The sequence below is a fragment of the Coenobita brevimanus genome, chromosome 62 (assembly GCF_032717465.1).
Source record: "Coenobita brevimanus isolate Jiangsu-jjx chromosome 62, ASM3271746v2, whole genome shotgun sequence".
NCBI classification, from domain to species: Eukaryota; Metazoa; Arthropoda; class Malacostraca; order Decapoda; family Coenobitidae; genus Coenobita; species Coenobita brevimanus.
Window position 1 is genome coordinate 20,518,120 of NC_137015.1, and position 23,216 is coordinate 20,541,335.

The 23,216-nt window shown below is 41.2% G+C and overlaps 1 non-coding gene across 1 annotated transcript; it reads left to right on the forward strand.

Annotated features, from left to right (window-relative positions):
* The first annotated feature begins 13,377 nt into the window (after positions 1-13,377).
* LOC145404213 (5S ribosomal RNA) lies at positions 13,378-13,496 on the forward strand. The gene has a single exon (XR_013898145.1). It is a non-coding gene; the product is annotated as a 5S ribosomal RNA (ribosomal RNA).
* The last annotated feature ends 9,720 nt before the right edge of the window (positions 13,497-23,216 follow it).

Genomic DNA, 23,216 nt, shown 5'->3' on the forward strand with positions numbered 1-23,216 from the left:
TATTTGAACTGATCCCAGAAGGATTTCCAGTTCTGCTCTCCATCAAATTCCGGAAGCGTTATTTGTGGTAACACAGCTCTACTCTGCTGTGCCACAACTTGTGTTTCCGCGGCAGTGTCAGCTAATTCTGACTCTAGTGTCTTTACTACAGTTAAGTATTCTTCTAATTTGTCTTCAAACTTCGTAGTTTCTGACTAAGAGTTCCTTATTCTCAGCCTTTACTATAGCCGCTTCTAAAGTTAAGTAACTCTCTTCGTACTTACTCCATCGATCTTTCAGAATATTTAGGAGACTATTTATTCTCTCCTTGGACATAGGTATTTGGTCCAGCGACTGGTTACAATCATTTATGGCTCTAGTTACCCATCCTGCCTTACTACTAGAAGATCTTTGCAATAAGGAAACAGACATGTTGACGGAGTTCTAATTTAATAATTTAATTATGAATTCCAACCACAATTTTACCTCAACTTAGTAATGATTTGATTATTTTAAATTTTGAAGAGGGTAGGGATTAAGTCCTCATTGTGCAAATTATCCCCTCTCCCAATTTCGTAATATTCATTACAGCTCAGCTAATTATTTAGTTAATTTTGAGGAGTGTAGGGATTAGGTCTGTACTTTTAACCTATTCCCCAGGGTTATTAAACCTCAAGGGTTTTATTTCATCCCCACACTCAATTGCCAAAACACCCATATTCCCAGAGCTCAGAATTTATTACCTCAATACTCCATAGGCCCACCCATAGCTTGTACAGCATAGAACTCTCCTTTCTTATGTTCTACATAATTTATAAATTTCTGCAGAACCGCTTCCCTACCATGATGGTTCCAATGTATACCATCAGATTTCAACATTGCTTGGAAGGGCTTTGCATTAAAATGTATGAAATCCCTTCCCTTCCTGGCCCGTTGCAAACTTCGGTTCACAGCTCTGCTAATTAATTTATATGTTCCATAACAAACTGGAGAGCCATATGGCAGGTTCCTTGGCTCGAGGAGGGTTATGGCTACTGAGGATTTACAAGAGCCCTCTATGGCTCCTACCACTGCTAAAATATTCTCCACAACTTCATTGCAACCGAACGTAGTAGTAGCTATGCCCATTAAAAGCAACTTTAAACACATTCAGCGCGTCGGCACACATCGGTTTTCCTCACTCGGTCGGGACACCAAAAATGTGAAAAATGTTTAATTACTTCTGGTAAACAAATCGGGGCCCTCTTTCTGGGCACCAAAATGTGAGAAATGTTAAATGTATCCAAGTCGGTATCCCTGCCGGGACACCGCTATGCAAGAATTTTCTCGCTACACAACTCGTAGGTCGTTACTCCTCCCTAAAGTTGTCTAAGTAAATCAAACACGTCTCAGTTAGGTGATACGTAAATTAAATTTAACTCACCTACAATACTATCTTCTAATCTATCTCTTCGCTAATCCCCCCTTGAATTGGCCAATTCGTAAAGGTTACTTAGCTATATGAAGAGGGAGTGATCGTTAACCGATGACGATGAGGCTGCCTGGTAGAGTTGCTTGGGCAAGCAAGCGTCCTTATGGTGTGTATGTACAACGTAGCTTGAGAGTGACTAGGAAAAAAAAAAAAGAGTCTTAACTCCACAAGGTCTAGGAGCAGAGTGTGTTAGCTCCACGAGAACTAGGAGCAGAGTGAGTGAACGCGGCAATTCTACCTCCCTCATAGAATGGTAGGTTGCCAACTTTTAGTTATTTACAGTACTAAATACAGTCAAATTACATCATGATATGTACAGGGCAAATCTAACAAATTAATCTTAGTTCCACTTAAATTAAAGTTAGACCAATTATTCCCTTTAACTATGTAAATATCTTAATTCCACATCTGCCTTAACAGGGGAATCTTTCCCTGCTTGCCACGTCACCTATCGCGCAGACGCAGCTTAGGTCAGTGGAAAATACCACATAATTACATGTATTTACAATGCATAGTTGTCCACGGGGGTTAAATGCAGTAGCATTTAATTTATCAATAACAAGAATTATTAAAGAGAACGTCGTTTCTGGGTTACTAAAACCACTTGAATAATTAACAACAGTCTCTACGTCCTCTGCCTTTAACCAGGGATAAACTATGATAAATTTAGAGAGCGCAACTGCTCTGGGGGAAAATATTTCCCACAATATTATCAGAAAACTACTCCGAGACTTTGAGTTTACCTACGACTGGAGTCAAGGGGGATTAACATTCTTAACATTTGGTGGAAAGCGAGTGGGATAATAGTGATTTCATGTCTTCTGTGGGCAATCCTGGCTGTGTCTATTTTCCCACACTGCTGTCCTTCCCACGACGTCACACAGTCTATCTCCGCTCCAACCTCCATCCCTTTTTGCAGTCTTTGTGTGGTTTTTTCTTGGTTACGGAATCATCTTTGCAGCTTTGGTGTGGTTTTCGGGACTTTCCTCCACACCAACACCCCACCTACCACCACACCACCACAGCCACGTAAGCCTCCACCATTACCCTCACTACTTGCCTTCGCTTGCCAGTCCTGTGTGACCTGTTATATTATCGCGCTGCACGGGGTTAGTTTTAGCCCCACAAACTCCAACCCAGACCCCACTCCAGGCAGTAGCCCCCAACCGCCGCCGACGCCGTTACGTCAACGTCCCCCCACCTAACACACAGACCGATGTCATCCAGGGAGCGTAGCCACTCACAACGAGCTACGTCACAGTCTCCTGCTCCTATCAGCTTCTCGCACCTCCCAGTGCTTGGCTGCCGCCCAGTGACGTCACGAACATCTCTGCCCAATCAACGTTGGCGGGGAGAGGAGACACTACTACACGAGAGCTTCAATCAACACCAAACTACCACACGGAATACATCTTACTACAGGTATTTTTCTAACTGCATTTTCATGCAATTTCTCATCCCATCACATTAAGCGATTCCTTTCTACAGAGATGCCAAGCTGTCTTTATAGATTGTGATATTTTCATCATTTACTTTTATCCATTAATTGCATTTTCGTCCCTCATTTTTCATTCATTCAGAATTTTTCGTTCACTCACTCGTGCTTCATCCAATTTTCTCCCAGCTATACTCATACTCAGCTGTAAATAACGCATTCATTTTCACTCATATTCATTGTACATAAATCATTTTTTCATATAAATATTTTCATTTATTCATTCTTTCATTTATTCATCCATTTGATCATTTATTTTCATTTACTTGCTTCCTATTCTAGTAATGTCCTTTTTTAAAAGGGTAGATCTCTCGCCTATTGAATGTGATAGTGAAACAGATGATCCTGTGTGCGATAATAGTGCAACATATCTTCGTAGTGGCAGATCTTATAGTAAACAAACCGTAAGTTTCCTACCTGCTTCTACTACGACCACTCTTGTTACTCCTCCCACACCTACTAACACCTATATTAACCCTACTACTCCTACCCTAAATTCAGATATATCGACCCCAGATACTGTCATCTTCCCCAACTGATTCTCTTGAAGTCACTCAGCCTTCTCCACAGCCTTTGTCCTTACCTTCTACTATGCATATACCATCACTAACCACAACACACACCACTACCACCACGACACTTCCTTCTCACACACCGTCTCAGTTTACTACTGTGCTTACTTCCTCACCTTCTCGGTCTCACCCTCTTCCTACGATGGCGAATCAGAACCCCCCACCTCCCCAGTCCATATCTTTGGACGATGTTAAAAGACCCAAATTTACAGGAGAGGATAGTACAGTTTCCATTTACGACTTCCTCAGAGAGGTCGAAAATGACATTCGTAATCGGCAAATCACAACTGAACCCCTGAGTGTTTCTTATCTGATGGGTCGACTACATCAGGGAAAGTTACTAATAGGAGCTGCTATTTGTGCGGGGCACTTCGAAGATTGCCAAATGTTTGATGCTTGTCGCCAACAGTTAATTCAACTTTGTTGCCAACATTCCAATGCTGCATCTCTTATAGGGCAGACAAACCTTCTCAAGCAAATGGAGGAGGACATGAAAGTACCTCCCCAACATGCAAAGGTAATTGAGGCAGCCGCTACCATGAGGACGACGAGTTCAGAAATGCTCTAATTGTTCCATGGTACTCAATGGTTAGCCGAAGTTAATGGAGAACTTATAGTTTCACTAAATAATTTTGCAGATTTGTGGGGTTACTTTAGATTTGTTAACTGGCTTACAGACCAAAAACAAATAGCACTACAACTTGGCTTTAACCCCGGAGACAAAATAGTTAACATCTCAAAGGTCGGGATCACACTTCACTCGCCAGGCCGGTTCTCACACCTCAGCCTCTCACTCTGTGGGTGGTACTGCGAGAATACTACATACCAACATTACTTCATCTGATTCCCCTCGTTTGCGGCCAACTACAAAAACCAAACCTAGTAATCGGTCTCACTCACACTATCGCTCACCATCTAGCAGTCGTGACAAATCTACTGTGCAACGAAGCAAACAATCCTCGATTGTGTGCTGGCACTGCAATAATGTAGGTCATCGAGCGTCTAGTTATGCACGCATACAAAGACGATATCACTCACGGGAACGACAGTGCACACCCTCGCAATCCCGTCGTCTAATATGCAAATATCACAAGACTAGCACAACTCACTTCACTGACGAGTGTCGTTACCTTAAGAGTCATCAGTTAGGGGAAGAGGAGTGCTCGGATTGGAAAAATGTAACCTAATAGCGAAAGATCCACCGGTGTCTGAAAATAAAGTAACAGAATATCAACTCCCCATTCGCCAGGTAGGACCTATAAAATCTTTAGGCCTAGTTATTCTAGGATGGAGTGAAGGGGTACAAAGCTCTTTCTTTATGGACACCAGATCTATGGTAAACCCGATCTCAGATATCTCCCTAAACAACATTAGAGAAACAACTAAAAGAGTTGGGCTCCTCGAACCACCTGACGTTCGCCTATGCGGCGTGGATGGCTCAGAATTTCAGGTCAAGGGAAAGATCACACTAGAAGTACAACCTGATAAAGCCTTAAGACCTTCTGACGTGGAGTTTCATGTCACTAATGATCTTAAATATCCAGCGGATATTCTCATTGGCTTTTCAATAATGGCTCAACATGCAATTGCTCTCCTCCCGGCTTCTCATAGCATAGATATCAATGGGTTCCCTATACCTAGCATGGGATATCCACGTCCGGTACTTTCCCAAACAAACTCAGTTAGTCACTCTCACGTGACTCCAACATTACTCGAGAGTAATCAGGTACAAACGCCGTTACTTGAACAGCCAAATTCACTGCCATCAAGTACTACACTCTCTGAGCATTTGCCGGTGGATACACCATCTGAACATTCAACTGTGGATCGTATCAACCCCTCTAACAGTGGCACATTTGCCGACTCAGACACGTCTCATTTATCTACCTCACATAGTGTGAATGACGTTTTACAACACGCAGAGATAAGGCGTGCGGTAACAAATCAGTGCACAGTTTTGTTGCCGCATAAATTTACCAAAATTCTCTGTTCGTGTTGTGGGTGCGAAAGCAGGAGTGGATGTACAAACCTTACCTGAGAAGTGTTGTTTGAAAGGCTTAGCTTATGAGTCGGCGCTGTGTGCGGTGCTGGAGGATGATTTATGCTACTTGCACTTAGCCAACACTGCTAAAGCCCCACTTAAGTTACGAATGGGAAACAGATTGGTGACTTCTTGGTGTACCCAGCGGCTGTACGTGTGTACCAAGACTTCCCACTCTCTGTTGCAAATGTGTGCTCAGTTACTCAGTCCACCGACATTCCATCTAATCTTGAATCTCATGTGAAACAGAGTGATTACCCAAAATACAGAAGTCACTTACTTAATCTCTTGAGAGATTATCGTGAAGTCGTGGCCCTACCCGGCGAGAATATGGGTAAGACGGAATTAGTAAAGTATCACATTACGTTACAGCCTGAAGCTCAGCCAGTATATATACCTGCCTACCGCTTACCACACAGCCAATGTCAACAAGCTGATCGTCTTATTCAGGACACGTTGGATAATGAGGTCATGGACCACTCTGATAGTCCGTGGAAAAGCCCACTAATTCTGGTTCCAAAGAAAGGCAGTGAGTTACGACCAGTGATAGATTACAGACACGTGAATGCGTTGACTGTCCCGGACAGATTTCCAATTCCTGTACTCACTATTTTGCTAGAATCCTTAGGCGAAAACAGTTGTGTTTTCTCCTCCCTAGATCTTTTGAGTGGCTACTGGCAAGTAGAAATGGAGGAATCATCTCGTCCTATCACTGCCTTCAGCACCCCATCCGGGCATTACCAATTCCGTAGACTTCCCTTCGGTTTGAGAAATGTACCATTGGCTTTCATGCAGCTAATTCACTCAGTTTTCGCCGGCATGATTTGTCACTCAGTTTTTGCTTATCTAGACGGTCATAATCGCTAGTCACTCAGTAGAGGAACACTTAGAAAAATTGGCCGAAGTGTTCACTAGACTCAAACAAGCTGGACTTAAGATCAAACTATCAAAGTGTGACTTTTTTCGTAAGAAACTCCAATTCTTAGGACATGTTGTTGACGCTCACGAAATTCATACATCAGATGACAAGGTCAAAGCCGTAACAAACTTCCCAGCTCCAACCAACACCAATGCTGTACGCAGTTTCCTTGGTCTTAGTGGCTATTACTGCAGATTTATTAAAGGGTACACCCAGATAGCTGCGCTGTTAACAAAACTGCTAAAGAAGGATGCGTCTTTTGTGTGGGCTGATGAACAACCAAGCACATTTACAACGCTGAAAAATTCCCTAGCACAATCCCCGGTTTTGGCATTCCCTGGTTATTCAAAACCATTTCTTCTCTGTACTGATGCTTCCGGAGTAGGCCTAGGTGCCGTTCTCATGCAAAATGACTCTGAAGGGAAGAAATGTGTCATTGCCTATGCCAGCCTTGTGTTAAACTCCACAGAAATGAATTACAGTGTAACTCATTGAGAAGCTCTAGCTGTGATCTGGTATCTAAAACATTTCTGTGACATCATCTACGGTTATTCTGTTCACATCCAAACAGACCATCTTCCCTTATGTGACCTGTTTCGGGGACATAACCTTACCGGTCGACTTGCACAATGGGCAGTCACTGTGAATGACTATAATCCAACATTTGAATATGTTCCTGGAAGTCTAATGTCATAGCCGATGCCCTGTCATGGTATGTAGCCACAGCGTCAACCGGTTGCGATGTAAACTTGGCGTTCAGTTATGACACACTACATGGGTTCCAGTGTATGGACCCCATATGGTCAGGGGTCATATATTTCCTATAATCAGGCGATGATTCTTCCTTGCCAAAGTTACCAGTCCCTATATCTGATTTCTTCCTTAACAATGAATTGCTCTATAAACACTCAGTACTGAAAGGTAACAACGTACTTCATCATGAAGATAAGCAACTAGTCATTCCAACAGACTTAATTCCTGCTGCCCTTCATTTAATCCACGACTCCCCTCATGCATCACACCCTGGCAAAGACAGAAGCTTATGGCAAGCACGTCTGTCATATTATTGGCCAACTATGCGAAAGGATATAGAAGTGCACTGCGATGCATGTTTATCATGTGTCAACCTGCTACTATATTGCAGTACCCAGTACCATCAAAACCTTGGCAAACTGTCTCTCTTGATCTTTTGAAGCTGCCTCATACAGAATCTGCCTTCGTCTATCTATTAGTGGTAGTTGATCATTTCTCTAGATTTGTTATCTTAGCTCCATCGCATGAAAAAATGCTAATGCAGTGACACATGCCTTTAATAATTCAGTAATTTGCCCTTCCACAACACCAGAAGTAATTTTAACTGATAACGGGTCAGAGTTCAATAATTCAATACTGGAGGAAATTTGTCTTCGATACGGAATTAAGAAATGCAATATAGTGGCCCATCATCCAGCTTCGAATGGCCTAGTGGAGCACCAGAATAGGAAGATATTGGAAAGTCTGCATCACATAGTGGGAGAGCAGACTTCCACTTGAGACAAGTGGATTCAGCAGGTAGCTGCTTCAATTAATTCATCCATCAATAAATCAACTGATGAAACATCATTCTTTGTCATCTGTGGCTTTTACAAAAGACTTATTCATTGTTGCAATCAAAACCTGATCCGATTTACAACCACGATGACTACGTCCGAGTCCACTTGTCCAACTTCCAGATAATTCACAAACACGTTCAGGATAATCTGGCCCTTACAAATGAGGAGATGGTATTTAAATAACATGCCGCTGCCACAGATGTTACCACCCAAGTAGGTGACTTATTTTTTGTCCTAGATCATGACAGAAATTCAAAACTAAAGAGTAAATTCTTGGGTCCCTTCCGTGTCATATCTCGTAAGGGTAATAAATTCGAATCAAGAGATCCGTGCAAGGCAGAGACGACATGGGTGCATGCAGATGATCTCAAACGTGCATCAAAGTGCATAATCTTGGAGGAGCCACTGGGAGAGACCACATCTCCACAACAAACTCCTACTCAACCTTCTTCCTTCTGACACTCCTACTCAACTTTCCCCTACTATTAATAACTATCGTGCCAAATTGCGTTCTGCCACTAAGTCTCTCGCATAACGCTATCATTTCACACTCTCGTCACCATCTGCACTAACATCACCTCTAAAATCAACTCATTTTATAGGAAAGATGCTGTGGGTCTACGTGCTGGCAGTGCTGACTCTGGTCAGGTCTGGATTGGGTGAGGACGATGGTGACGTACGGCCCGGAGCCTTGATTGGTGCAGGAGGCGAGGTAATGGTGGTGAAGGATGTAGTCTCCTTGCGCTACGACTAGAGCCGCTGGCCGCCGTGGCCATCGCCCTACCTGACTTTGCACGTCAGCTAGAGGACCTGCAGGGACTCCTGTCAGGTATTAAAAATCAACATCCCACAGACACATTTTGGTACCCACTCTGCCTACCCATCTGCTGGAAGTTGGACTACGTTCGTTTTCAGTTCAACCATCTCCAAGATTCCTTCCCTAACCAAACGCCTGTGGGCCGCTCACGAGTGAAACGTAGACTCTTTGATCTTGGAGGGGAAATTCTGTGTGGATTATTTGGTGTAGCGACTGCCCGTGACCTTTCTGCATTTAAGGAAGACTTGTTTCAATTAGTAAATACTCTAGAGTCCTAGGAAAATGTGTTAAGTGTTCAACATTCTATGCTACAAGAGATTACACACCATTTAAATGATGTTACAAACACCTTAAATAATTTTATGTCAATTCTTAAGCATGAAGTATCGAAGGTAAATATTGTATCAGAGTTAATGTATGTAAAATTAGATGCAGATAATTTGCAGGTTTCTCTGGACTCTCTTGTCTCCCAAGTTTCTAGCTTAATTCGTATTTTGGTCAGTGCTGTCGATGGTCGTGTCACCCTGGATTTAGTACCTTTCTCTGATCTTCGCTCTACCTTGGAATGGGCTCACTCAACCTTCGACTTGTCTCCTTTGATTTCATTTTCGTCTTCAGAAGACTACTACCCAATCCTAGAGGCCACATTCCTTACTAAAGGTATAATTGTTCATATCCCTCTTCGTTCTTCTATCGCATTCGACCTGTTTCACATAGTTCCCTTTCCCTTCTGGTACACTACTTCCCTGGTACAAGCCTCTGTCTCTTCAGTCTATTTCCTTCTTTCCCATGATCACCTCTATATTGCCTTCACCTCCTCCAGTGACCTCCACAGATGTGCCTTTCTCACACCCAACTCTCGAGTTTGTGCTGCATATTTCCTAACAATTTTTCCTGGCAGCGTTGCTCCTTGCGAATCTGCCTTAGTCCGTAACTTCTCAGTACAACCTGTCTGTACTTTTGTTCCGGCCCCCAAACGCCAAGTGCACCATGTCCGTTTAAATCACATCCGCTATTTCTTCCTTAGTGTCTCAACTGCTGCCAGTCTTATTTGTCCAGGAACCCCTGTCCGCTCACTATCCGCAGTTGGGTTGTATAAGGCCCCTGATTACTGTACAATAAAGTCTGAGTCTGTAATAGCCCATGCTACACAGTATTACTTCGCACTTCGCTCCCACAAATATGACATCTTCAAACCCATTAATAGTACCTTTCATCTACCAACAGACAATCTTTCCATCACATCAGACAGCCTATATATGTTGAACTTTCTGAACCAGTCTAATTTCCTTATGAACCAGTTCTCTTCAGCCTTTAACCGCTCCTGGGTACATCCAGTCTTTGTATTTCTTCCAGCGGTATTCTGTCTTCTAGGTTTTCTTGCAACTGTACAGTATGTATCCAACACTGTTGTGTCAAGCGAATGGACAAAAGGTTGCATGAGATCCGTGTAGCAACAAGGTTAGTGCGACAACCAAAAGACCTTGAAACTGGTAGTTCTAAGTAACACTCATTATAATTGGTGAAGATTTGATCATACTGAAGAATAAAAAAGAAAATGAAATCCCTGTGCAAAATTGAAAGTTAAGCTACTTAAAACAAAATGTAATAATATCCCTATAATTACTAAAGAGAGAGTGAAGGACATAAAAACTAGTGAAACAAAAATGAGATAAGGAAATGAGTATCTGAGCACCCTCAGACAGTGCCTTCTATGTAAGATAAGCTGGAAAATATATATATATATATATATATATATATATATATATATATATATATATATATATATATATATATATATATATATATATATATATGCAGGGTGAATTGCTTGAAAGGGTACAGCAGGGAAGAAAGGTTGCTGGTTCTTTGAAAGCAGTGATAAGAAACAGGGAAGTGAGCATGGAAGTGAAAAAGTTACTACATGACAGTATTGTGATACCAACTCTAACGTACGGAAGTGAAGCTTGGACATTGTTGGAAGGACACAAGTCAAGAGTGAGACCAGTGGAAATGAGTTATTTAAGAGGAGCCTGTGGAGTCACGTGGAGAGACAGGCTGACGAATGAGGATATAAAGGAGCGTTGTGGTGTTGATGTGGATGTGATAGGAAGCGTTATGAGGAACACACTGAGGTGGTTTGGCCATGTGGAGAGGATGGAGGGTGAAAGACTGACGAAGAGAGTGTATGTGAGTGAGGTGGAGGGGGGAAGAGGGAGGGGGAGGCCGAGGATGAAATGGAGGGATGGGGTGGAGAGGTATATGAGAGGGGTGTGTGAGTTGGGAGCAGGGCAGTGAAATGGCGGGGGACAGGGCGACTTGGAGGCGATTTGTTTGTGGCCACCCCAAACGGGATTGAGGCGTCTGGCAATAGATAGATAGATAGATAGATAGATTTATATAAAGACATCTGTAAATTTGACCAAACCTAAATGTATGCTATCACTACGCTTGTCATATACTGTAGTTTGTGCCTAGTTAATTCGTGGCCTATACCACGATAATGCATTATTTACATTCTACTTTTGCATTTATTAGTACTTATATCCTTCCCTACCTTTCCAACATGGCCATGTACTGTAAATACATTTCTCCCTTATTACATCCAACTTCTTGAATTATATTATAATATCCCTTTTATTATTATACTCCCATGTGGTCCCCAGTTGACTATATGCTCTGTCCAGTTGATTCTTGCCACATTATGACTTATGTCTCCACCACTGTGTCAGGAGACACACTTTTTAATGCGGGGGAAATTGTTTGTAACCATTTCTAACAATATGTAGTGTGAAAGTATAGTATGTAAGTATTGTAAGTAGGATCCAAGTAGGGCGCCATTGATCGCTTACTAATGGCTAGCTTGATTCAAATTTTGCTGAACCATGAGTCTGAGGCCGCACCACCACCTAGCCAGTGAGAGTCAAGCAGTTAGCAACGGTCTGGGAATGGATAAAGGTGAGGTTCACGGAGACTTTGAATTCACCTACGACTGGCATCAAGGGGGATTAACATTCTTAACAGAAAAAAAAAAAAAAAACTAAATACTAAAGAGAACCAAATTCAAGATCCGTTCATTTCGAGATGCCTGGACACACTGAGTTTGAAAGACTGGCGATCATAGGAAGTAGGAAATACAGACAAAGGGAAACAGGTCCAGAGTTGACCTGTTGCATAAATGAAGGACTGGAAATAATAGTTAACTCTTGCAATAGAGAGTTGGACAGAAAAGGGATGAGAGTTTGTTGCTAGACGGGCGCTACGCTCCCGTCGTGGAGTTAGAAGGATGCAAGCAGACAGTTCAGAGGAGCAGCGACTATTGAAACAGCAACAGAAAAAAGAAAAAGATGCAACAGTGCGGCGAAGAGACAGAGGTTGAAGGAAGCCGGTAAGAGGAGGAGAGTTAATGAGGCGAACAGCATTTGACTCTACCCTATTGATAAGAGCTTTATGTGGGGAGCCTCCCCGGACGTGAGAGTTGTACTCTACACAGGGGTGAATAAAGCCCGTGTATAAAGTCAACAACCGAGCATGGGTAAAGAAGGTACAGAGTCGGCTTAACACACCTAATCTCTTGGAAGCAGATTGTACAAGAGATGTAACTATGATCATTCCAAGATAAAGCCAGAGAGAATGAAACCCCAGGTATGTTTATGGATAATACAGGATTGAGCTGGATATTATTAAACATTAGTGGGTACTCCTGTGGAAGATTTTTCGGGTTGATAGGTGTAAGGACTTAGTCTCTGATGCATTAACAAATAAGATTACTTTTACCCTAGTCAGAAATAAGAGCCAAGTCATACATTAGGTGTACCATAGCCTCATTGCTTGTTTGTTGGTGTAACATCTGAGATAGACGTTACAGGAACCGATTGGAAAAAAGAAGGGTGGAATGATTATATATATATATATATATATATATATATATATATATATATATATATATATATATATATATATATATATATATATATATATATTAGATACAGTACAGGTACACTACAATACACAAAAAAAGTCAGCAAGAGAAATTGTACAGGACTGAACACAAACCTGCAAACTTTACCAAAAATTATTTAAAGAAAAATGTAGCATATGTTACAGGCCAAAATAATTTTGAAAACTTAGCTGCATACACTACTTTATCCTGTTCTGTACTGAACTAATCAAGAATTATAGGGGGATCATCAGGATCATGAGATGATTCAGACAGTGGAGAAGGATAAGTGGAAGGAACAAGGTCAGGAGCTGAAGAAATGGAAGGAACTGGGTCAGGAGCTGAAGAAGTGGAAGGAACTGGGTCAGAAGTTGAAGAAGTGGAAGGAACAGGAATATTTTCGACCCCATGCAGCGTTCCGGTTATACGGATGTGCCGATGCATCAGATGCTGGTTAATCGAGCTTTTATGGTATATATATATATATATATATATATATATATATATATATATATATATATATATATATATATATATATATATATATAACTGCCAACGGCCATACCACGTTGAGTACACCGCTTTCCGTCTGATCAGCGAAGTTAAGCAACGTTGGGTCTGGGTAGTACTTGGATGGGTGACAGCCTGGGAACACCAGATGCTGTTGGCATCCCTACGTGACAAGTGGAGTTGGTGGAGGATTAGTGCCCCTCCCTGTAAAACAGTAACTCTAAGCCCTTGGCCACCCCATTTGCGATACATGGCGTCTGGCAATGAATGAATGATATATATATATATATATATATATATATATATATATATATATTTTTTCTTTCTTTTTTTTTAACGCCAGGTATCCCTGAAGGGCTAAGGCGTTGCCCCTGGGTAGAGGACTTTTGGACTGTAGCGTGTAGCATTTTATGACCGGATGCCCTTCGTGATGTCTACCAATGACCCTTGGGTGGATTCGATCCTCCGATCCTTCAGTCAGAGAGGAGCGCTCTAACCCACTGAGCCACGGCTGCTATATATATATATATATATATATATATATATGTGTGTGTGTGTGTGTGTGTGTGTGTGTATTCTAATGTTGTCCACAACAAGAAGAAGGCCTATAAAAGGTACCGAAGCCAACCCACCCCTTAATTACATCATTTTTTATGTTTCTGCCCGGAATCGTGCTAAGTCTGTTCTTCGCGCTGATAAAAATTATTTCATCCATACTAATGTTCTCTTAGTGGTAGGTGGGGGCGCTCACCATCCACTCACTAGATATAGTGCTGCTCTTGGGTGTCTGCCCTTTCCTCTCCTCCCTCCTTTCCTTCCTTCCTCTTCTGTCTTTCTTTACCTCATTCCTCGTCCTTCTGCCTCCGGCTGACTTTACACTCCCTCTTTTGTCTTTCTTTCCTTCTTTCCTCTTCTTCTGCCTATGGGCGACTCTACACTGACAAGCCAAATGGTTTCCTGCACACCAGGAAACAATTTACTACGCTGGATGGTAACCATGTAACCAAATTATGGCACCTGGTGGTTTAGTGGGCAATTGCGGCGCTCCAATCGGACTGAGCCGGTGAAGGTTTTATATCCAAAGGTGGTTGGGGTTATTGCTCACGTAATGTCACTCAGGAACGAGTGAGACTAGTCACTCTCATCTTAAATGTCAGGACCAACATGCCTAGCCCCGAGCTCCTACGCTCCTCATGGGTCAAGGTAGGATTGGATGATTGGTGGATGGATGGATGGACTAAATGCTCTTAACTCTCCAACTCGAATTCTTCCCGCTCCTTCTGTCACCTTGCCAGAAACCTTTCTAACAACTTTACCTCATCATCCTTTCCTCCTCTTTTCTACTCTGATGTCTCTGTAGCTATTTCTTCTACTGATAATGCAGATCTCTTCGCTCAGACTTTCTCCTCCAGTTCTACCTAGATGATTCCGGTGCTGTTCCTCCATCACTTCCCCCCTCGGACTTCTTCATGGCTGACGTTAAAAAATTCTTCAATTGATGTATTTCCTGCCATCACTGGCCTCAGTAATAACAAGGCATATGGGCCTGATGGGGTCCCTACTATTGTCCTCAAGAACTATGCTTCTGTGCTTACACCCTGTCTGGGTAAGCTTTTTTGCCTTTGTGTATCAACTTGTGCCTTTCCTTCTTGCTGGAAGTTTGTTATCATTCAGCGAGTCCCGAAGAAGGGTGATCATTCCCAACCCTCTATGTATCGACCAATTGCTTTAACATCTTGTGTCTGAAAGGTTTTCGAGTCTATTCTTAAGAGAAAAATTTTAAAGCATCATTCCTTTCACAACCTTCTTTCTGACCGTCAGTATGGATTCCGTCAGGAAAGCTTCGCTGACGATGTTCTCACCTACCTTTCAGACTCCTGGTCATCCTCCTTTCGGGACTGTGGCAAAAGCTTTGCCATTGCACTTGACATCTCAAGGGCTTTCGATTGAGTCTGGCATAATCTTTTATTTCCAAATTGCCCTTCTACGGTTCCTATCCTTCTACCTCTGCCTTCATTTATAGCTTCCTTTCTGGTCGTTCTATAGTTGCTGTTGTAGACGGACACCGTTCTCCTAGATCTATAAGTAATGGTGTTCCTCATGGATCTGTCCTATCACCTTTTATTCATCAACGTGTAGAGAGAGATAGATAGATAGAGAGAGAGAGAGAGAGAGAGACAGACAGACAGACAGACAGACAGACACGAGTTCCTGGTATATAGTTCTTTGCCCCTCCTCGATTTCTCCCATCTCCTGAAACTTGGCTATGGCACTGCAGAAATTATCAAGCTTCAGGAAATAAGGCTAGCCAACGACGAATACTTTACTGTAGCAGAGCTCTGATAATGTTTCACATGTTGCACTTAATCCTGGAACAAAACCTCGACACGACTTTAGGTCTTTGATTGTACAATGTGAGACAAAAGTCGTGTCACGGTTTTGTCTGAAGATTAAGTATAACACGTGAAATATAATGAGAGCTATATCAGAGTTACATACTCATAGTTGGTTAGTCTGACTTCAAGCTTCATATCTGCTGCTGCTGGGATGACAGTATTAATGAACCTAGGATAATCCGAAACCTGAACATCGATTCGCGAGAATTACTGCGCTCGAATTTTGTATGAGAGACAAAATGCGAACGGTTAGGCAAATATTGCATGACCATTTCATCTATCACCTTACCACAAATCGTCTAGCAGACCTACTTACATACCTTGGTTTGGAAAAGTCAGGCAACATGCATCCAAACAATAGGGAGATGAGAGGCGGCATGATTCTCCCTTTATTTGCGGGAAGCGAATCCTGAAGAGACGGCGCAAACATTTGAAGTAACAGAACCGCAGAAAGATGGACCGTTCAGGTCGCCCTCGTGTTATCACACCACTAAAGAACCATGAAATAATCATAATGGCTGAAGAGTCACACTATCGTGACCATGAAACAGGATACAAAAACCCACACTGACAGACAATATATATATATATATATATATATATATATATATATATATATATATATATATATTGCAAACAGTTTCGGCGACAGCTGTCGCCCTCTTCAGTGGATCTACAGACAAAGAGTGGTACATACAAATGCTGAGAAGCTGCTTATAAGTAGGGTGAGGACACCTTTTTCCCAGCCACATCTGATGTGACCTCACCAGGCTCTCCTTCTACTATGTCCACGACCTGAGTGAGGGATTACAAGCGTCGGCAAGGACCTTGACACTAATCATCCCATCACTGGATCTAATTTATACATTCCTTCAATATAGTTAAAATTATTTTATCTCTCTATACATACAGCTTCCACTATCCTACGTTTCTTACAGTTACTACATTTGTGCAATATTTGGCTAGAATTGCAGTCAAAGCACTTAGAATGAAGCACACGAACAAATTTTCGTAGTTTTCGGTCGTTTGGTTTATGTGGTCGAACTCCAGCCCGGGAGATTCAGTTCGTCACTCTAATAAAACATTATATTATAAAACAGTTATTCTGTTGTCATGTGTAGAATAGTTTAGTTAATTATGCTTTATAACACTGATTAGTAATGAGAATTTCAGCTCATAGTTAACAACTTATTCAGCTAATTTAGAAGTTAAATTAATAAGGATGAAAACATGATTTCCGTACACATACTTAACAAATTGGACTGCAACGTTGATGATGTGGCAATGAAAAAAGAAAACATATGAAAAACGCTTCATATATATCACATTAAAATAGCAATCAAAAAGACTCTCTCTCTCTCTCTCTCTATTTATATATATATATATATATATATATATATATATATATATATCCTTTAGTCAGCAAAAATATGACCTTGTCCGCAGACAGGTCACCTGGAACAAAGCCGCCAATCGTCTGCATGACACAAAGTAGAGCTCACCAAACCTTAAGTCTTTCAGTAGAGGTTTTCACCAAATTTCACGACACAACCTTTGTCTTTCATTGCACTGTACTTGAAGCTTAATGTACCTCCCCTTCCCACACACACACACAACCAGGCTACTAGTCTCCAACTGCCCAATTTGTACTGTATTGTTCGTACTCATTTTGCTTGCTTGGATTATGATTTTCAAGAAAGCCTTTTTTCAGTGATTCCTTTGACTTTTCAGCAGTATGGTATCATACTTTGAGAAGAGTTACATAAATAGCACCTGCTCCTTGCAAGTTTGGAGAGGGTCACTTAAGTAATATCTATCCATTTCTTTTAATTTTTTGTCCTCTATTGCTTTAAAAGTCTTTGAAACAACTCAGTTGTGATGCATTGCTTTATACCCCCCCATTATGTAGTATATTGCCTTCACTTGCTTTGCATGCCGCAACAGTAAAAAACAAATAACGTAATTTTGCAGAGAATGTTGATTGTCTAACCTCTTAATTAACTCTGCTCAGGTAGATGTCGGTCCGTGTTGCAAAGCAGTAGACGTGGGTCCCTCAGACCCAAAAAATATAAAAATTCGGGAAAAATTTTTGTGTCCTTTATTCCAATACCGAAAATCGAGTAACATTTAATGTTTCCGCAACACAAACATATAAAAAAAGTGAACTGTTCTTTTCTTTTGATATTTTTAACAAATTTTTGAAAAAAAGGAAAAACAGTAAATAAATTTTGGCCTTGTATAAGAAAAACAAATCTGAATGGTTGCTTGAGTGGTCCCAAAGCATGGTATGGGATGGTGCTTCATGGTATGAAGAGGGGCTGCCAGACGCTGAATTCATTTCTGCAGTTAGGGAGAACAAAATATCTCACACACCTCAGGCAGACGTGGGTCTCACATACCCAACTATACTCACATCATACCCTTATACTGCGGAAACGGAGAGAGAGCTTGACGTAACTCCCTCACCCCTTGCATGGATACACAAAGTTAAGAAGCTACTGAGAAGAACAGGGCTCCCGGGTATTTAGAAGTTAATGAACTAGAGAATGGAACGTGGGATGGTGGGTCTCTCAGACCCATCTCTACCTGAGCAGGGTTAAGAGGATTCTTTTTCTACCCCAATAATGTCGTGGAGTGGTTGCAATATTAAAATGAGAACGACTTCATAGTACTCAACTGGTTGAAGATAAAACTATAGTACATTACAATCCAAGTCATGATAATGCAATTTCTGTTACATGCACACACACACACACACACACACACACACACACACACACACACACACACACACACACAAACAATTTCCTAGATACACACACATACACACACACAAACACACACACACACACACAAACAAACAATTTCCTAGATACACACACACACACACACACACACACACACACACACACACACACACACACACACACACACACACACACACACGCGCGCGCGCAAAAGATGCACTAGTTTTGGTCTATTTCTGAATTTAAAATTTTTTTACGATCTGAAATATACGATATGTTACAGCAAATAATCGAGGAAGATGAGATGCAGCTTTAACATGGAAATATTTGCAAGCATTGATAACAAAGCCACCTGTGATAACTCCCCCCCCCCCCCCGCCACACACACACACACATTATCGTGAAATCATACTCATAAAAAGTTGCTGTAAAAAGATTTAACATCATTAACAAGAAAGTACACATCGGCACATAATTATCAAAACTTTAACGTGCGTACTGTACCAAAAAAAATTGACACCAAATTTCAGAGAGAGAGAGAGAGAGAAAGAGAGAGAGAGGCTCCTACCTAATGCTAATGAACAATCCAGTCCCCCAATTCTTTTTTTTCCTTGCTAATTTCTGACGTTCGGCAGCAGCTCATAAAGAAAAAAAAAGATCTTTTGTTAGAGTTTTTGGGAGTAATGAAAGCTATTACCAGTTTTTTTTTTTTCCTTTTCGCTTTTCATTCTTCTAGTTTTTTCCCCTTACGCTTTTGTCGATGTTCACTATACCTGATTTCAAAGCTTACGCATCTCTGGATAATGGCTTTGTAGCAGATTAAGACCGACTACAACAAAAACCAATTATACCTACCAATTTGAACTCAACTGGATGCTACTCAATCGACCATAACAACAATAAACTATTCCTCTCAAATACAACGACCAGTTACACCTACCAATTGAGACTTAACTGGATGCGACTTAATCAACGATGACAACAACAAACTATTCCTATCAAAATGAACTCATCTGGAAATGGCATATTTGTCCCATCTTTTCATATATATATATATATATATATATATATATATATATATATATATATATATATATATTGTTACATAGCCTATGATTTCATCATCCTTTGTGTAATTTTAACGCACAGTTGCTGCATGTTTGATCACGAGCGTGTTCTACCTCAGTCCCCCCCTTCTACCGTTATAGTAGAGTAAGTCGTCCTTTCTGTTGTTCAGAGCGGGATTGTCAACTCTTTGTCCCCATGGCTTCATTTGCGCGTCCTTCTTACAAGTTGTATCAAGCTCTGCTGGCCCCTATATAATGAGCTCAGTCTCTGCATCATTGCCACTTAGATCTACTCCTCATTTTGTTCACATCTCTGTCCTCCCCTGTACAGTTATTGTTGTGACTGCTCAGGAAGTCTCCAACCATCTAGCAGCTCTGTAATTTGAGTAGAACTGTTGTTGCATTTTTTCTTGTGCTGTGTAGCATAGGGTTAATTCTTAGGCCTAGTGAGGTTTTTTTTGTAATTCATGTAAAGTTCTTATTGTCAGTCATTTTTGAGAAGAGTTTGTATCTGTAATAATTTATCTTGTATTAACTGAGCATTACCCAGTGTATTTTCATTTTATCAGGGCTGACTTAGGTAAATTTACTCTTGCTAATTTCATGTTAATAGAGGCTATTGCAGTTAACCATATATTTAACCTGTTTTTTGCCATTACATTATCCTTATGAGTCCTGAATGTTTTTTTGTTAGTTTGAGCATTAAACTTTAACTTGTAATTTTACCTAACTCTTTTGTTTTGAACCTGGAAGTTTACGGGACAGTAGTGACTTTTAGTATTCTCACTTAAAGTGAACATTATCTTTCCCTGTTCCGTAACATAAATTTGGCGACCTCTCATCAGGATATTCAGGATATTATCATAAGGATATTGCTTGATATTTTGTGACTGTTACTTATTCATGATGTCTACTATTTCTACACTTGATGAAGCCAAAGATTTTTTGTCAAATGTGCAAACAGTGTTGGATGTAGAAAACAGAACAAAGAATGAACTTAAGCTTGTTGCTCAACAATTGGGAATTGCTGTTCGCTCTCATCATTCTAAAGATCAAATTGTTGACATGATTAATGAAAGCTTGTTTAATGTAACTCCTCCAAATGAGCAAACGCAGATTGAATTAGCTAAGTTACAGCTAGCCCTGCAGGAGGCTCTTGTGAAAGAAGCTGAATTTCAAGCACGTGCTAAGGAGGCTGAGTCTCAGGCTAAGGAGGCTTGTGTTAAGGAGGCTGAATTTCAGGCAAATGCTCGTATTCAAGAGGCACAGGTACAGGCTCAGGCACAAACTGAACTAGCTAGGATTCAGGTAGACCATGAGTATCACATGAAACAAGGTGGAACTGGATCATCTAGCTCTGATGATTTTGATGTGGCTAAAAATGTTAAACTTGTCCCTCCTTTTAATGAATCTGATTTGACAAATTATTTTCAGTTGTTTGAGAGGGTAGCTACAGGTTTTAATTGGCCCAAGGAGTATTGGCCAGTACTCCTTCAAACTGTTCTCACCGGTAAAGCTCAAGTAACACATGCATCTTTGCCTCAGGATGAATGTGATAATTATGATGTAGTTAAGAGCTTGATTCTTAAGGCCTATGAGCTTGTTCCTGAAGCCTATAGAGTAAAATTTAGGACAACTTACAAGCAAGATAAGCAATCCCATGTTGAGTATGCAAAAATCAAAGAAGATCTGTTAGAGCAGTGGTTAATTTCTAAGAATGTGGATTCTGATTTTGGTAAATTTAAGCAGATGATTTTGCTGGAGGACTTCAAGAGGTGTATTTATAAAGATGTAAGCCTATATCTTGATGAGAAAAGAATAGATAATTTGTCTGATGCTGCAGTTTTAGCTGATGAATATGTTCTCACTCACAAGAGATATTCTAAAGAAAAAGGGAAAGTTGAGAGTAAGTACGTTGCCTCTACTCAGAGTACAGGTAACAAGAAAAAGAATAAAGATGATGTTTCTCAGGAAGTAAATACCAGCTTCACCTCTAGATTTCAGAAAAGTAAATGTACTTATTGTAGTAAGCTTGGTCATACTACGGAGAAATGTTTCAGGAGACAGCGTGATGTGAACAAAAAGGAGTCTTTAAATATTCAGCCAATTGGTCTAGTGTCCACTCTTGAGAGTTCCCAGAATTCTTTAACTGACTTAACTGAACCTGCTTTGAGGGGTAACTTAAATTCTCATGATGAAGCTCCTCTTTTGAGCAGTAACGTGGGTGACACTCTCAAGAGTTCATGTGCTAATTTCCTGTCTGATGGTTTGTCAGTCCTCTGGACAGTAATGACAGGAAATCAGTTAAAATATATCGTGATACAGGTGCTTGCCAATCCCTTATGCTGACCAGTGTTCTAGGCTCTAATGTTAATTCCTCTGATGAAACTGTAATCTTACAAGGTGTAGAGAATAATTACTTCTCTGTCCCTCTGTGCAGAGTGAATTTAGAGTCTGGTTTTGTTAATGGTTCCGTTATGGTTGGGTTGGTTGAGACACTCCCAATGTCAGGTGTAACTTTCTTACTTGGAAATGATATTGGTGGAAGTCAAGTGTGTCCAGCTCCTCAGTTGTCTAGTGAGCCAGTGGCTGTGTCCCAGAATTGTGATGTCTCTGATGTGTTCCCTGCATGTGCTGTCACTAGGGCTAAGTCTAAAGTTACTGGTGATTTAGAGGATAATGATGATGATGATGTTATCCAAGCTGACACTTTTCTTGCTAATTTGGACCACTCACTGGATGAGGCAGTACCCCGTAGTGTTGATAATTTGTCTCGTCAAGAGTTGGTTGAGTTGCAGGTTGCTGACCCTGAGTTGAAAGGTCTAGCTAACTCTGCTTACAGTGAAGAAGAGTCAGCCGGTGCTTCTACTTGTTATTATGTAAAGTCAGGAGTACTTATGAGGAAGTGGAGACCCCCAACAGCATCAGCCGACTGTGAGTGGGAGGTTGTACATCAAGTTGTCATCCCTCGTGTTTGTAGGGAGGATATCATTAAAGTGGCTCATGATTCCAGTTTGGCAGGACACCTTGGAGTGAGGAAGACTGTGGCACGCATTTTGAAACACTTCTACTGGCCAGGTATCTTCAGGGATGTTTCCTGGTATTGAAAGTCTTGTCACACCTGTCAAGTTGTGGGGAAGTGTAATCAGACCGAAAGGGTTGCACGTCTAGTTCCCATTCCTCCTTTTGAGGCGCCTTTCACCCTTGTGTTGGTGGATATTGTGGGCCCTCTTCCTAAGACTTCTTGAGGATTTTCTTATGTGTTGACCATGATTGATATGGCTACTCGTTATCCTGAAGCCATTCCACTTAGAAATATCTCAGCAAAGAACGTGGTTAAGGAAATGCTAGGGTTCTTCACAAAGTTTGGTCTGCCCAAGGAGGTACAGTCAGACCGGGGAAGTAATTTCATGTCAAACGTTTTCAAGCAGTCTCTGAAAGAGTTGGGCATCACCCAGATCACGTCTTCAGCTTACCATCCCCAGACCCAAGGAACATTGGAGAGATATCATCAAACACTCAAATCGATGCTCAAGAAACACTGTTTGGAACATCAGAAAGACTGGGATAAAGGTCTTCCATTCGTTGTGTTTGCCGCAAGAGAATCTCCAAATGAATCACTGGGCTTCTCACCTTTTGAACTACTGTTTGGCCATGAAGTAAGAGGACC